General features: G+C 41.4%; 1 long non-coding RNA gene across 1 annotated transcript in view; it reads right to left on the bottom strand.

Moving 5' to 3' along the window:
• The window catches only part of LOC118976072 (uncharacterized), a 74,594-nt gene that overhangs the window by 48,652 nt on the left and 8,267 nt on the right, over positions 1-17,675 (bottom strand). The window contains exon 2 of the long non-coding RNA XR_005064193.1: positions 12,922-13,104. This is a non-coding gene — a long non-coding RNA (uncharacterized LOC118976072). The remainder of the gene's footprint in view (positions 1-12,921; positions 13,105-17,675) is intronic.

The raw sequence follows: 17,675 nt of genomic DNA, 5'->3' as shown, positions 1-17,675 counted from the left end.
GAACATTAACTTTCACTAGTGCATATGTAAGTTTCCTTCACTGTCATGTCTGGTAAAATAAGCTTTTGAGATGTCATTCTGGCATGTGTCTGAACTCTTTTCTGAAAAGAGTTCAGGAGAAATGTTCCAGCATATTCCCCAGTAAAAAAAAAAAAAAAAGCTCTGAGAAGTTCACGACTAGGTCTCCTGAAACAGATAAACTCCATTTTGATTCCTGACATTCACTCCTAAGATAGCAATGAAGGGAGATCACGCATCAACCATCTCTGGGCTGCTCCCACTACTGATTTTGGAACTTTGGCCATGTGATCTGACTTTTTAAAAGTCACATCTCCACCTGTGACCTGGATATACAGAAAATAAAGTTGTTAAGCAATGTACCTGAACTACAACCCCCAAATCTGTGAAAAGGAGAGGCCAGATCATGGGACAGAGCACAGAAAAGAAGTCAGTCTCCTGAGAGTGGTTCTGAGACTCACTAACGTACCTTACCATTGATTCTGCACTGGAACCAGCAGCAGCAGTCCCAGCCTCCTGCTGGGAAGAGAATAATTATTCACTGGGAAAGGTAATTCAAATAAGGTTCCTATAGAAAGTAAAATAGGCCCTGGCTGGTGCAGCTCTGTGGATTGAGCAGAGGCTGTGAACCAAAGGGTCAAGGTTCAACTCCCAGTCAAGGCACATGCCTGGGTTGTGGGCCAGGGCCCCAGTGAGGGCCACGTGAGAGGCAACGACACATTGATGTTTCTCTCTCTTTCTTGCTCCCTTCCCCTCTCTCTAAAAATAAATAAATAAAATCTTTTTTAAAAAGTAAAATAGCATATGTAAGCAACACCATCAGATTTTTAAAAAATACCCTGAGAAAAAAGGAAATAAAGTATGTAATAAAAGAATATAAGGTGTAACAATGTAAAATTTTCCTATTTCCCTCTGCTAATTTCTCCTCCTAATTCCTAAATTAACCACTAAACTAGAAAACAGAAGTGATAAGCATCACTTCAAATAACACAAACTGAAACCCTGTTCATGTTTGCAAATACATAAAACAAAACACATAGGATTACAAAGGATATGAGTAATATTACAATACAGTTGTCAAGGTACTAAAATGTTTATGGTAATAAATGAGGTCTGTCCAAAAATAGTTCAACCATTGTTAATATAATGAGAACAACTCACACAACATCTGTACAAGCAGCGGCCACAGAAAGTGGACTGGGATGCACATGCAAGAACAGTGACAACTTCATTGTACTAGTCAGTGGTGGCAGTAGACGCCACTGAGTGAGCACGTGTTCTGTGTGGCCATCGCATTCGAAATGAAACTGCATAAAACTTTGCGTTAAGCTTGAACATTCCTCTTGTGATTCAGAAGGCTGCAGCTATGGGCAACTGGTGATTGGCAGCTTCATCACAACGTGCCTGTTCAACAGAGTTTTTTGGCAAAACTACAAATCCAGGTTTTGTGGTGACTCAGCCCCCCTACAGCCCAGATTTTATACCCTGTCACTTCTGGCTTTTCCCCAAACTAAAACCACCTTTGAAAGGGAAGAGATTTCAGACCATTGATGAGATTCAGGAAAATACAATAGAGCAGGTGACGGCGACTGAAAGAACTATGTGAGGTCCCATGGTGCCTACTCTGAAGGGGACTGAGGCATCATTGTTCTGTGTACAATGTTTCCGGTATCTTGTATCTTCTTCAAGAAATATGTCTATTTTTCATATTTCATGGCTGGACAGATCTCATATGTGTTGCTTTAATAATCAATAATAATATTTAGCAGCAGGTCTGCTAACTACCATAATTTTATAGTAAATTATATTAAAAAGACATCTGCAACAACTTGAACTTGATATGTATATGAGAATCTCCCCGCTGAGGTCCCTGGACACATTTATTCCACAGTCAGTATGAGGGTTAATGTATCTGTTTCTGAGAAAAGGCCCCCTGAGGAGAAGCACTGAGAAGGCCTCTGACTATTTCAGTCCTTCTCTCCAAGATCTCTGAATCCGAGGAGGGGGCCTAGTCATTGTGATTGCGGAGTTCTTTATGGACACAACCAACCCTAAGAAACTGAGATTCCTTGAGACCTCTCTTAAAACTCAAGACTCTTTCAGTTCCTTCCCCAAAGTTCACTGTAGACTAAAGGCTGTCATTGAATTTAAAACGCCTGCCGATGTGGACTAGCAAACACTCAAAGGCTGGTACCCACACTGCCACAATGATTTCAGTTGCAACAAATCTCACCACAAAGAAAGCAAACTGGGATCTGCAATGCCAGCCCTTGGATAGTTTGGAATTGGGGGAGCAGTGATTTTCCCCTTGTGAGCAGACTCCTGTCCATGACATGCTCACTGGAGATGGGATTTCAGGTCACTGGAGCATGCCTGCATCCCTCCCAGGGCCCTGGGTTTACCTTGGTGCCTCCGGTCTTAACTCTGTTACAAGTCTTCCTTGGGGGATGTTGCCACCATGGTCCCTGTTTCTTCCTCATTCCTGATTAGCTCTCACTCACAAGAATTCAGGCAGCTCCTGAAGTCTGTGGTGAAATGTAACAATTTCTGCATATAATTTTCTCCCATTGCAGCCCACTGTTATTTCTTCAAGCAGTGTGCCCTTATCTTTCATCATCAATGGCCAGTTGTAGATATCCCTTCAGTATGAACTAGAAATTAGAAGATTTTTTCCTTTCATGTTGATGCAAAATTATGATTACAATCGACTCCCAGTGGGTTCTATGAACCATTCTGCACAGTCCAACCAACTGAGATCACAGAGGGAGCACTAGGAACACGCTGATGGCAGGTGCCTGGGGCAGTGGCTCCCAAACTCTGTTGCGTGTTACCATCACTTAAGGAGCTTTAAGAAATGCCGAGTCCAGAACACACCACATGCCAAGTAAATCAGACTATTTGGGGTGGGAGCCAGGCATTATTACATTATCATCACAGCTGTGAAAAAAGTGTAGACAAATAAAATGATTATCTCACTACATCTTCAGGAGGTGACTATGCATTACCCTTTTTCATTTTCTAATTTTCATTTCAATTTTAGACTTTTGTGACAATTGTCTGGCTTTTCCAATACATAAATAGTTAATCCACTTTTGCTTTAATAAACAAACATTTAAATAGGAATGGAAACAGAGTTGCAAGGCATCATACTTTGAGGAAAGACAAAACAACTCTGTTGCACTGAGAAGTGTGGGGGAAAAACGATGAGTAGCGGGAGTGGGAGCATCTGAAATGAACTTGCTCTCCTTCCACTTTCGGGGAAGACTTGAGCTCCCAGGAAAGCCCATGCGAGGTCAACGCTGCAGCTCCTAACCTCAGGTCCATAGGGTGTTCAGGTCTCAGTGAGTCCTGCAACTTCCTGAAATCATGTGCAATCACTGAGTTTCTCTGAGTGTTTTTCTGGTAAAAGACTTGACTAAGGAAAGCAGATTTTCCCAAGAAGACTCACCACCCACTACTTCAGATCTTTGCTGGTTGAAACGTGGGATCTGAGGATCACCTGTGTGGGACACACCACGGCTTTTGTCAGAAATGTAGGTTCCAAGTTTCACTCCAGGCCCACTGACTCAGAATGTTCAGAAAAACAATAAATACTTTTAAAAAAATTATAAGTAAGTCCTAACTAGTCCAGGGGTCACACTTATACAAAAAAAAATCAGTAATTGTTACCTACACATGGATAAATCTCAAAACTGGTAAATAAAAAAAGTCAGGCACAAAAGGCTATGTATTATATGATTCCAGTTATTTGACACTGTGGAAAAGGTTAGCTTATGAAAACAGAAATTTGAGCAGTGGTTATGGGGGGGGTGGAGGGTGACTGAGGAACTGACTAAAAAGAAGCATGAAGGAACTTGTGGGGGTGATGAAAATAGCCTGTATCTTGAGTTGTGGTAGTAGTTACACAATGTACACACTTGTAAAAATTTATAGCACTCTAATACCTAAAAGGGTGGATTTTATTATATGTAAATTATACCTCAATAAACCTGCCTTTCAAAAAGTTTGTTGTTGGTCTCTAATTCAAATATAACTGATATCTTTATTTGCAAAATCTGGCAACCCTGTCTGGTTAGGGAGGGAAAGAAACATTTCGAAAAAGAACCTTCAGTAATTCTTAGGCACACTATACACAGACTGTGTGGTGACTGCAGTGCTGAGCTCACCTGTGAACTCAATACCACACCACCAATTACTGGACGAGTGAGATCGTATCACCTGTTTACTAGAAACTGAGATAGACGCTGGTCTCTGCATAAAGGATTTTTACAGGTACTGAAAGCAGCCAGGTCCTTTACACTGAAGAATGTCCTGTTTTGCAGTGGCTTGCCGGAAGGAATTTTTATTTGATCAGTCCAGCCTGGCAATTTCAGACAGTGGTGGTTGGTGCCTCTTTGTGGGTTGAAATCAGGAAGTCTGAGTGAGAAGCTGCTAATGAAGAGGCCGGTCTGTGTTTCTGTTTCAGAAAGGAACCTGCGGATGCTTGACAATCATCTTTTTCTAAAAGAACACTGCCACCTAGCCACAGAATCAAGGATTCTTCCCAGGCTCCAGACAAAGAACTGACTCCAGCTAATTTTCGAGTACATGGATTTGCAAATTGGGGTTTTGGTTGCTTTTTGCTGACCACTCAGGGAGCGTAAGCTTCCCAAGGAATGCAGGGGGAAGAGGCATTTACCAGTAGTCTGGGTTTGTGAAAAGCAAGTGGAAAGGATCTTTAAAATAGGACAGTAGTATAAATAACAATGGATTCCCTTTAGTATAAATTGGAAGTGTGAGAATAAAATAAAACTAAATAGACTTTGTTGGAAGTAATTTTTTTTTCTGCCAAAAGCTGTGTAGATGAGATTCATCTTTATGTTGCAATTCATAAAAGGCCCACGTTTCTGACGTATGCAAAAGGCTGAATAAAAATCACCAACAAATAACACATAGACTCTCACATATAAAAACAACATGACTCAGAAACATTAAGCCTGGCTTCCGCTTGAGATTCCAGGATCAACCAACCACTCCCCAAAGCTAGCTGACCCTGCAGTCTTCACACTCATCCCAGAAGATTTCACTAAGTCTCACACCATATGTGTTTCTAATATGGGGTAAATCTTGCCATCCGAAGAAAGAAACTTAGTTAGAAATTCCCCAAGCATTTGATGTAGGCCATTTTTTTTTCTTTTTGGTCTTCTCGTGCTTTGCAAGGCAGCTAGAACTAATTTTAAAAACCTCTTTCAATCTGTCAATTTAATAAGTATGTTCTTGTGAGCCTTAGCAACAGAATTATGCTGTTGTAATAAATATTTACTGTCCCTGACTTGATGCCGAAGAATCCTGATTCCAAAATAACATAGTCTTACAGTTGGTTACTATGTATAAATGTTTTACAAATTTGTACAACCTCCATCGATGAGATATTTTATATGGCAAAAAAACATTTGAACATTTGAACATTCCAGCTAAGCAGTTACCTATTGTTACTGAGCACTTACAATGAGCCAGGCAGTGAGGTACACACTCACATAAATGAGGTATCCTTACACCCACTTTACAGAAGGAGAAAGCAAGCTTAGAAAAAAAGTAATTTGGCTCAGAGCACACAGCTAGTAAGCGTGACAGCTACACTTCAATGCCAGTGGTTGGAACTCTGGAGGGTGGGAAAGGTGTCTCACTAATAAAAACAATAAATACTTGGCTACATCTTTCCTTGAACCAGGCTGAAGCAAGTAATGCCTACATAGCTAGTTACCCTGCTTCGGCTGTGTCCTGAAGGAAGGATGGTCAAAACCAAAAGAAACGCACAGCCAGATCCCAAGGCTACATTCTCAGGACAGAGGGTTACCCTAGCACACAATGCTCCAGGTGTCTCAGGTGGGGCAGTGGACTTTGGGCAGTGTTTCAATCAATCATCAAACGTTGTGTAACAAACCACCCTAAGAGTTAGTGATTTAATAGACCACCTACATTTACTCTGTTCACAAATCTGCAACTCAAGCAGGGATCAGTAGGGACAGTTTACTTTTGCTCCACTTGGCACCAACTGGTGCAGATCGAAGTCTGAAATTGGAGAAGCTTGAAGGCTTATTCGCTTATATGACTGGTGAGTAACACCAGCTGTGGGCTGGAACTGTCAGCCGGAGCACCTATGTGGCCTCTTCATGTATCTTGGGCTTCCTCTAAGAATGCTGGCAGAGTTCCAAAGGTGAGCATCCTTAGAGAAGAAGATCCAGACAAAAGTTGGATTGCCCTTAAGATCTAACCTTAGAAACCATTTAACCTTACTGTTGTGGGCTGAACTGTGTCTCCCCCCACCAAAAAAAATATGTTCAAGTTATACCCCTCAGTCTCTGAATATGACCTTATTTGGAAATTAGGTCTTTGCAGATGTAATTAAATTAAGATTAGATCAGACATTAAGACAGGTCCTAGTTCAATGACTGGTGTTCTTAAAGAAGAACATTTGGACAGAGGACCACAGAGAAGAATTCCACGTTACAATGGAGGCGGAGATGAGAATGATGCACCCACAAGCCAAGAAACGCCAAGGATTTCCAGCAACCATCAGAGCTAGGAAAGAGGTACAGACAGACTTCCCCTCAGAACTTCCCCAAAGGAATCAACCTTGCTGAAGCCTTGATTTTGGACTTCTAACCTTGAGAACTATAACAGAATAAATTCCTGTTGTTTAAGTCACTTAGTTTGTGACACTTCATTATGGCAGCCATAGGGGACTAGTAAACTCAGGTCTGCTCCATTTTCATTGAGACACAGTTCCAGCCACCTCTAACAGAAAGATAAATAGATTCTAACTCTTGGTAGAGACGAGTAAAAGTCTGGAAGAGAATGCCAGATCGGGGCTACCACTATGGTCATTTTCAGAAGTGCAGTCTACCACAAATTGAAAATCCCAATCCATAAAACTTGAACATCTTTGGGCAGCTGCGTCACTGAATGAACTCTTTATCCTGGGATACATAACATTTTCAGTATAATCTACCTGGACATTGCAAAACCACTGGGGTTAGAATTCCCTTCTTACCAAATTATGTGTTGGACTAAGTTAGGTAAGGGCAGGATTATGCTAGGAACATCCTTGAATGAATATCCTGTGGCTCTTTCAAACCACAAACTGTCCTTTGGTGAGATGTCCTTGGGTCTCAAGAACATGAAAAAATCACCAATGCTGGAGATTCATCCCTGAGTTTTCCATCCTGTATTTTCCACCTAGTGGGTGACTGAAGATCTCTGGATTTCAAGTTGGAAAAATTAAACACAGTCATAGATATGTAATATTGTTCAATAGCTTATAGTCAGAAGTTACCCTTCTCGGACTGTAGGCCTTGCTTGCTCTCTAAACCTTCCCCACTCCACAAAAACGAAAGGTGGCTTTGCTAGCACCATAATGCAGAAGCCAGGGCAGGTGAACAGCCTAGGGGAGCCAGGTAAGCCACACCCCTCTACCTTCCCCACCACTCTAGCAGTAAAGGATGCTGCTGCTGGTACAAATGGTGGCTCCAGTGGTTTCTTGCATCCCACATTCATGGGTAACTGCAACGCCTCTTTTGCCATGTACTTTGTGCCTTCACCCTCTGAAATTTTGAGGGGTGTGGATCCCAAACAACACAAATGGGGAGGATGAGGAAGCACCTGGTACCTTGGGACACTCTGACTACAGGCTGAGTGGGGATCCAAGGCGAGCTCAGGACCACTGAATCCTCAGCACAAGGGGCAGAGCCACATAAGCTAAGGGGGCCTAGAGGACACCTACTTTGGCTTCTTCAGGTTCACAAAGACCACAAGGTGGTGATGCAGTCCTGATAACCAAACAGTTTGCATCAGGACAAGATCTGACCAACCATCATCCACCACGGCTGGAAAAAGGCACCAAGATCATCTTCCCGTGACAGGGCAATGCCTGGTCTGACAACATCCATGCAGACACTGTCTGTGTTCACACGTAAAGTCATTCACCTCTGGCAAGGATGGTGCCCCCGTGCTGCACATTGACCCCAGTCAGGCATGAAGCCCTGTGTTCTGAATCAGCAGGGGCTAGGGGAGACAGGATGGAAGCCTTGTCAGAGAGGGTGCAGACATTCCCTTCCTTCTCCTCTGCCACCTCATTCTTTCTCCTGATCATTTCTTTTCCTCCTCTGCCATTAGAACATCCATCAGGCTTCCCCCTGCTCTCTGTCTCACTTCTCCTAGGTACTCTATGGCTGTATGGTGAGCACTTCTGGCACTGATGGATGGGTGAGCCCTTTGTCCTGCATGAAGTCACCAAGCCAGGTACCATGGAGAGACTCTGTAAGGAAGGTCTCCTTTCTGAGAAGATATTCAACCAGTAGGAGACCTTGAGGTTAAGTTCAGATGGTTTCTAGACAGGTTAACACTCCAGACACAAGGAAGCCTCCTAGAGAAGTGAAACTCAGTAGACTTTGAACTCAGAGATTTAAGTAAAGCAGAGGGTAGGGACGGATGAAGGGAGTGCCTGAAAGTGCATTCAAAACAGAAGCCCCCCTCTTTAAGCCCCCACCATTGCATCACAAATTCCAGCAGTCAGTTACATAAACCAAGGCAAAAGATCAGTAGGTCTTCCCCAGAGATACTTTAAAATCCCAGAGAAAAGGCCTCCAGATACAGAGATCTGGGTGTCCAACCACAACAGGAAGCTCACCACACAACCCATCTCCAGTAAATACACACCTCTGTACACAGAGTCCATATACTTAAGGTCTTATCCTTAAACAGGAGTCCAAAGATCTCTATGCCCTTAAGAAAAACCTAAAATGTGAAAGATGGAGACTTAAACAAATACTAGAACTTGGAAGAAACAAAGAATATGAAGGAAGCTGAAGAAAACTATATAAACTATCAATTATTAATATCCTCAGAAGTGACAAAAATACTGCATACTTAAAACATGATTAGAATATCATAAAAATTGAATGACACAGCACAAGAAAGTCTACTTAGAAGTCAAAAATGTTTTCCAAGGGTCTCTGTGGTGCAGTCCATTAGAGCATTCTGCTGTTAACCAAAAGGTTGGTGGTTCGAGTCCCTTGGTGCCTCTTCTATTCTTAGAAAAACAATTTCCAAAAAAAGAAGATCATTCATAGGCAAAATGGAAAAGAAACCTTTAAGATATGTCCCAAAGAAGTGAACTAGAAGACAAAATGATAGAGAAAAGGTTAAAAAATAGAGGCTTTGTTCAAGAAGGTAAGTTTCCAATTGGGCAGGTCTTCCAGAAGGGAGAGGTTTTACATATCATGCTGCAGTGTGCTCGGAACCGAAGGACTGAGCTTCATCGTACAAAGAGACCACTGAGTACCATGAACAGAAAATAAAAACACCCACAACAAGGCATGTCCACAGGGAATTTGAGACCCTGGGATAGAAAGGGAACACTTTGGGTGTCAGGAGGAAAACTGCACAGTACCAACAGGAGGGAAATTGGAATTGCATTGGATTTCTCAACAGCTGCCTCGGAAGCCCGGTCCAATGAAGAATGTTGTCACAGTTCTAACTGACAATAACTTCCAACCCTGGATTCTCTACTTTCACAAACGACTAACCATGAATGAAGATGCAGTCAAAACATTTTCAGACATTCGACATTTTCAAAACTGATCTCCTTTTCACTTGGCATCAAAAAGCTCCTGGAAGATATGTCACCACTAAAATAAAAGGGGAAAACAAGAAAAGGAAAAATCCAGCATCCTGGACATTGGGTTCTTGCGCATCAGCTTTGCAGCGAGTCCAAAAGGTGAATCATCTACATTGAATAAGGGGATGTAGGATTGTTAGAGGGATGTCGTCAGAGGGATAAAGGCAATGTCTTAATGATGTGGGCACATAGGAAACAGGCAGGAGATTTGAGACACATGGGCAACTTGGTTAATTAAAAATAAAATTTGTAAATTAGAAAAATAATGTTCTTCTGCACAAAGAACAAAACACTATTCCAGGGGAGTTAACGTAATCAGAGTATACTACAGTATGTAAGGTCTGTAATTGGTGGTTCAATAAAATACTGACTAAAAGCCTATTATTTTAAAATAGGGAGATGGATGTTGCAAGAAATGGCTATCGTGAGTTTAAAGCCATTGCCTTTGGGAAGAAGGGCTGGAGATGGAAGGAGACAGGGGAGAAGAGCCCTAGGATTTTTGTTGAAAGACATTTAGCAAGATTTGACATTTCAAACAAAGCATATGCATTACTCTCATAAAAAGTAGTTTTTTAAAAAAAATCGCCAAGATACAATGAGTATTCATCAGAGGTCTGTGAAATCTGAAGTAGGCTTGGAACATTGTAAACTTTGTAAGTCAACAAAAAATGTGCTCTGTGATCTCCATTTCTGTGAGTTTAGCAGAACTAGGTATTTTGAAAATCTCTTCTATCACGGAACACCTAAAGCTAGATAAATGAGAGCAACCAGACCTTTGAATTCCTTCCTAAGCTCAAAAGAAAAAATGGTCATCAATAAATTTCTTTTTAAGTGCTAAAACAAGTGGTATGTCAACACGGAAGCCTAGAGGCCCTACCATATGCCCCCAAACCAGAAGCCTGGAGATAGACATGAGGGTTAATCACCAGAGGGGCAAGGCCTGGGCCTGATTCCCCTTTGGACCACATGCAGCCAGAGCTGTCTTCATGAGAGTCACCCTGGGCTCAACACTCTTGTGCTTGGTTTAATGTTGTATTGTCACCGTATTGAAGTCCTTAATTTTATCTTTCAAGTTATAATTTGTAAGCGAAGTCTATGAGACAATGGACCATGCATGTGAGTAAATACAATATTCACATCCACTATTCCTTGCTGCCCCATTCATATACAGCAATTGCAACGCCCCATGTGTACAGGATTCAGGAGGACTCACGATGACTGGGAGTTCAGCAAGGCTCAAGGGCTGTTACCTGGATGACTGAGTAAGTGGAGATACCAGTAGCCCTGAGTGGCCACACTTTGCATTCTAATCAGAGTCCTTCGCGCACAGAAAAGGCAATGGTATTCTAAGAACAATGAATGATCATGGGACCAACTATATCCTTCCTCACTCACTTATTTCCCTGTATTAGCCAACTGCTTACTCTGAAAATGATGGCCTAGAAGGAAAGGGAAAATAGAACCACCCATAGTTCCTTTCCCTTTCGGGCCCTCACACATCAGTAAACTGAAGATGGAGAATAGTGGTAGAAGCTGCATGTATTAAGAGATGTAATTAAAACAGCTAGGTTCGTTTAGGCAGCATTTCTACAGTGTGGGTAAGAAAGACCTATGCATATACAACATGCAAAGTACAAATTAGGCAACTGTGGTGATTTTGCACACAAGTGAAGACAACATTTCATATGACAAGGGCTTGGTGATGATGAACTCCTTTAACTTGACCTTATCTGAGAAGCACTTTATCTGCCCTTCCATTCTAAATGATAGCTTTGCTGGATAGAGTCATCTTACATGGCGTTCTTATATTTGCACTTAAAACTTACATTGTACAACACACATGTGAATGGTAAAATTCATACTAATAATGTAAAGTTTTAATTTTTCTTTACTTAGAACAATAGTCAGTAGCAAATAAAACATGCCAAGTTGAGACAGACTTTGAAAAAACGTTTTGTGTCTTAGCACCGCCACCACTACATGTCCTGCTTGCACACAAGGGGCGCCACCGTCCCACTTGCCTGGGCTCCGTGAGCTACGGAGCTGTGCCTGGACCTCTTTTCAGACTAATTTAGAGGCAGGGCGGGGAAAAAGTTTGAGATAGGAGATCATCCACCTCATCTTCCAAAAGCTACCCACCATTTTTACTGTTTTTAATTACACCAGTGACCCAGACTGGGTCCCTGGGAGCAGACTCTGAGCAGGGGAACTGTTTCCAGATAATCCAGGGGGACCTGAATGGTCCAGAAAGAAAGCTCAATTTCAAGTACAGCCCCTTGAAGTCAATAAAGTCATGGGGCTGAGTTGCAGGGGAGCTGTGTAGGATCAAAAGTATGCCCAAACAAGGGCTAGGCCCTCATAGGAGCCCTCATATTTCTCTTGTCAGCTAATTGACTGGGGTGTGGGGAGGGGACCACAAACCACCAGCCACTTCTGCCTCTCCAGGTCACCAGCAAAGTTGTTTCCAACAGCCTGAAGGAACCCTAGCAACAAGGAGACACAGATGCTGGCTGTTGGGGGACAAGCACTTTAGGCACCAGAAAGCACAAATGTAAATACAAAGACATTCTAATAAAACTATGTGAAACAGCAGATACACAGCAAACAAAAAGTACAAATCTTCCACAGCCCTCCAATCTGTCCCCCACTCCCCAGAAAAGTCACCCTTGATAACAATGTGATACTTACTCTTCCAGGCCATTTTTTGTGCTTTTACATTCAATCCACAAATACTCATGAGCACCCACTCTGTGTCTACTACATGCTGCAGATCAGTAAGACAAACATGGTCTCTGCCTCCATACATCCCACATTCTAGTGGGCACAGTACTTGTCTAATTGTACTGTATATTCCCTGTTCACAATATACCATGAATACTTCACTACATCAACATAGGCACATTTGCTGCATATTTTACTGGCTAAATACCATTCCATAAAATGGATCTAGCCTAATTCATCTACCCACATTCCTACTGATTCCGCACTGATTTCTTTAAAAAATAAAAACAAAGGAAACCTGAGGAGAAAATAAAGCAAAAGCCTTTTTTAGATATTCTCAGGGGTATATTCTGTAAGACCCACTGAAAGTTACTGTTTTAGGGTGATGTGTGGAGACACAGGCACACCTTGTTTTACTGTGCTTCGCCTTGTTGTGCTCCATAGATGTTGCGTGTTTTTATATTTTGAAGGCAAGACCTTGGACCAGAAAAAAAGATTGTGACTCACTTTATAGCAATACTCACTTTATTATGGTGGTCTAGAATTGAACCCTCAGTATCTCCAAGGTATGCCTACAGAGTGGTCTGCCGGAGTTAAACCTAAGAGAATGCGTCAGGAATATTCTGTCTAGGTGTAGATGAATAAAAGCCTGGGAGTCCGGCCAAACAGCATGCAGCCCACAGGAAAGGGAGGAAGTTGAACAGAAGCTGCAATTAGAAACCATTGTAAGTCTTTGGGGGAACTTCAAGTCATTTTATAGGAGGTGGATACTGTAAGATTTCAGGTCATTAGTCTGCCCTGCAATCCCTGATGCACACTAACAATACAGATGAGAAAAATGAAAACCAAGGTCACACAACCAGTGGGGGGTAAAATACCTGAACTTGACTACTCAACCCATATTTTTTCCAAATTTGTTAAATTGTCAGATTTGAACTGGCAGAGTGTAAACCAGGTTTGCATTTTACTGCTCGGCCCAGAGCGGGGGAGAGACTGATGGTTAGGGACAGTGAAAGTTGCTCATCAGCAGGGTGGGCCCCTAAGGGAGAATATTAAAACTTGCTATACTTTAAAGCAAGTTTTAAATAGAACTGTAATATACAACTGGAAAAACTACAGAGATCAGAAGTATCAATACATTTTTATAAAGTACACTTGTGTAACCAGAGCTTAGCATTCAAAACTCAGAACGTGCAACAACCCAGAGCCCATGGAGATTCACCACAACCCTGATCCCTGTCACCAGGTTCCATTCACCTGACTCAGAACTCCAAAAATGGAGTCTCTGCCTTTTGACTGGACTGTTCGGTATGATCACATTTAATTTTATTATTGATATGGTAGGATTCATGTCTGTCATGTTACCTTATGTTTTTGCTTTTTGTTGTCATTCCTTGATCCTTCCTTTACTGTCTCCTTTTATATGTAAAGTTGGTATTTTACAGTGTAATGTTTAACTCCCAGAATCATTTTAACTATATTTTTTTAGCAATGGATGCTGTAGGACTTATGATACACGTCTTACCGGAATCTATTTCAGATTGATACTAACATCATTCTAGTGAAATATACAAACTATACTTTTTTGAAACTTTTTAAAAAAGATTTTATTTATTTATCTTTAGAGAGGAAGGGAAAGAGAGAAGGAGAGAAATATCAATGTATGGTTGCCTCTCGTGCGTCCCCTGCTGGGAACTGGCCTGCAACCCAGGCACGTGCCCTGACTGGGAATCAACCCGCGATCCTTTGGTTCACAGGCCCGAGCTCAATCCACTGAGCTACGCCAGCCAGGGCAAAACTACACTTTTATATAGCTCTATTCTTTCCTCCCTTTTTTGTTCTTATGTTATATACTCAAGAATACATTTTATAATTATTACTTGATATAATCATTTTACTTATGTTTATCTTTTTATGTTTTTTAATAATAATCAGAAGAAAATTTGTTTGATCCATCTTGTAAGAATACTTGAAATATATTTACCAATAAAGACAACCAACATTCCACTTCTACTTTTATTAGCTTTATTTTATGTGGAATTTATGCCTTGGGCCATAAGTTTCCTTCTGGGATATCTTTCTCCTCTGTGCAACCACCTCTTCTGGTTTAGGAAAAGTCTGCTCTTTATCAGTAAGGATCATCTCAGTGTGGTAGGGAGGGCTCGTGAGCGGGTTAATCCTCTCGAGATATCGGTTAAATTTTGTGCCCCATCTTGGGAGCTTTGTTCAATGTGCTCAACAACCAGGGAACCTACATCTAAGCCCTTAAGTTCAGCATTACTCTCTGTATTTTTAAGCACGTGCCACAGCACTCTTTTTGGCTACTGACCCTGTGTCCAGCCCCTCTGTTTTGCCTTGGGCACACCTACCAACTCCACCCTTGTAACAACAGAATGGCACACATTGCTTCTGTAAAGTGACATCCTTCAGATACTCGCTGGCTTTTCAGATACGCGTACCCCTGATGGCCTGGGCAGTTTCACTATTCTTAAAGTGAACATGAAGATTTGAACCTCTTGATTTGCACAATTTTGTGGGGTTTTATGGGTCAAGTGAATAGCTGACCATTTTCAGAGGCCACCTCAGGCCCCTATTTGGAATACCTATAATCCTGTCTTCTAAAACAGTTGATAGAATGGAAAGCAAAGAATTTATAAAGTTTGTTAGATTAATCTATTCCTATTCCATTTCTCTTTTAATTTCTTCCTATGGCTTGAAGTTACGATCTAAGTATCATTTTTATTCTAAAACAGCTCTGTTCTCATTGTCAAATATACTACTATCTTGTCAAATATACTACTTTTCTATGTTTTAGGCACACAATCCAAATATAAACATATCATTTATGCACTTATTAAATCAGTTAAAAGAAGAAAAAGAAACCAAAAGTTTTATCATCTTTTATATTTACCTACACAATTGCATGAATCAGCGTACCATCACAGTTCTCCAGGAACATTCTGTATAATGCGGGTGTTAGTGAAGAACACGTGAATCTCAAGTTTTAATCTGTATTGACCTTATCATCAACAATTCTCCCACCATTGCAATAATAATAGCTGAGTTCTGAAGTGTACCTTCATCTTTTCTTACAGAAGTTGTTCCATGAGTCCCAAAAGTTTTCAAAGATGAAAAAGTTTCCATGACGTTAATCAAGTTTACAAATGCCAGTGAGAATGCTATGGTACCACTGTCCAAGATGCAATATTTTTCTGTGACGTCACCCAACTTTAAATACATGTACATACTCTAACTATAACTTAGATCTGTGACGTGTTTTAGGCAATGGGGTGTGAGCAGACATGACGCCAGCAGAAGCTTTAAATTGGCTTCTATAGTTAGGCTCGTGTCTTGTGTTTCAATGAGCACCATGAGAAGAGTGTGTGCTGGGAGCTTCGGCTCCACAATTGCCCTGTCTTCCTCCATGGGGTCCTGGAATAAGACCTGTGGGAAAGACCCCAAACTACCCCAAAGCACAGAGCAAAACCAGCCACCTTCAGGTCTAAAACAAGTCAGTGAAGCTAACCCATAGACACTAGAAAACAAAATTCTTGCTCATGTCACTGAGTTTGAGGGTGATTTGTCCCATGATATTTTTGCAGCTGGAGCTAATATGACGTCCCCCAAATCATTGCCATGAAGATGGCTGCCACCATGCCAGCTGTGTACAACTCAGAAATTGTGAGAATTCTTAAACTCTTGGTGTGTCTCCAATACAATTCGCACAAAGTTGTCCCAAATAATTTCGGTAATGTGTCAGACATCTCTCTAAACTTCTATTAAATATCATGCAAAGTTCTCTCTATTCATTTTCGGCTTTCATGTAATTAAAATGCTTTTTATGAATCTAAAAGGATGGAAAGTTGTAAAACAAAATCTTTGTGGAGAGCTGTTATTCACGGGGATAAATTACAATCAGAAAGGGCATTTTGCGGAGTGTAGAGTACCAATGCCCTCAGTGCCTCTAACTGCCAAGGGGACACAGGCACTTAATAACCACTGAATCCTGCTCTCACCACTTGAGAGGGAGAACATGCTGTTCTAAAGTGGTGGCGGATGCTCTTAGCAGCTCTATGCAACACTCTGTGAACTTGGATATTGTGTGGCTGTGAAGTGGTATATTGTCTTAGTGTAACTACAGAATCTTTAAAGCGGAAAAAGAGAGAAACAGCCAAAGAACATGCTCTCATGGTGATCCATTCATTCATTCATACACCAAGTACCTACTGATCACATTGACTGTGTGTATAATACCATGCTGAAAATTGCATTGAATTCAGAGATAAATCCCCACTCATAAAGAGATTAGATACCAGAAGGGCAGATAAGATGTACACACTTTACAGCAGTTCCAGACATGTCCTATTAAACTGTTTATAAGTTCAGAGGAGAGAAGAGGTCCATATATTACTTAGACTCTCAGAGAAGGAGGGATAAGGTTAATGCCAAGGGAAAAAAAATGTTACATAATAGGTAGAGCTGGAAGAGGGCAAAAAGGTAGACAATTAGACCCATAAGAAGAAAAAGAAGTGTGGAAATGAAAATTAAAGCCAAATTATAGAGGGTCTTAAATATCAGTCATAAGAGTTTGGGCAGCCGTGACTGGTATGGCTCAGTGGATTGAGCGCTGGACTGCAAATCAAAGGATCATTGGTTCAATTCCCAGTCAGGGCACATGCCTGGGTTGCAGGCCAGGTCACCAGTAGGGGGCAAGAGAGACAACCACACACTGATGTTTCTCTGCCTCTCTTTCTCCCTCCCTTCTCCTCTAAAAATAAATAAATAAAATCATTTTAATTTTTTTATTTTTATTTTTTTAATATAATTTTTATTTAATTCTTGTTCAAGTACAGGTTTCTGTCTTATATTGCCAACCCTGCCCGCCCCCCGCCCCATGCTGCCCACCTCCCTCCCCTTTCCACCCCCCACCCTTAGTTATTGTCCATGTGTCCTTTATACTTGTTCATGTGAGTCCATTCCCTTTTCCCCTATGATTCTCTCCCCTCTCCCCTCTGGACCCTGTCAGCCTGTTCCATATTTCAGTGTCATTGGTCATATTTTGCTTGCTTGTTTGGTTTGTTTAGATTTCTGTTAATGGTGAGATCATATGATATTTGTCTTTCACCGCCTGGCTTATTTCGCTCAGCATAATGCTTTCCAGTTCCATCCATGATGTTGCAAAGGGTAGTAGTTCCTTCTTCCTTTCTGCAGCATAGAATTCCATTGTGTAAATGTACCATAGTTTTTTGATCCAGTCATTTACCGATGGGCATCTAGG

The sequence above is a fragment of the Sturnira hondurensis genome, unplaced genomic scaffold (assembly GCF_014824575.4).
Source record: "Sturnira hondurensis isolate 20B ecotype Veracruz unplaced genomic scaffold, ASM1482457v3 Scaffold0020642, whole genome shotgun sequence".
NCBI lineage: Eukaryota > Metazoa > Chordata > Mammalia > Chiroptera > Phyllostomidae > Sturnira > Sturnira hondurensis.
This window is presented reverse-complemented; position numbering and strand designations above follow the sequence as displayed.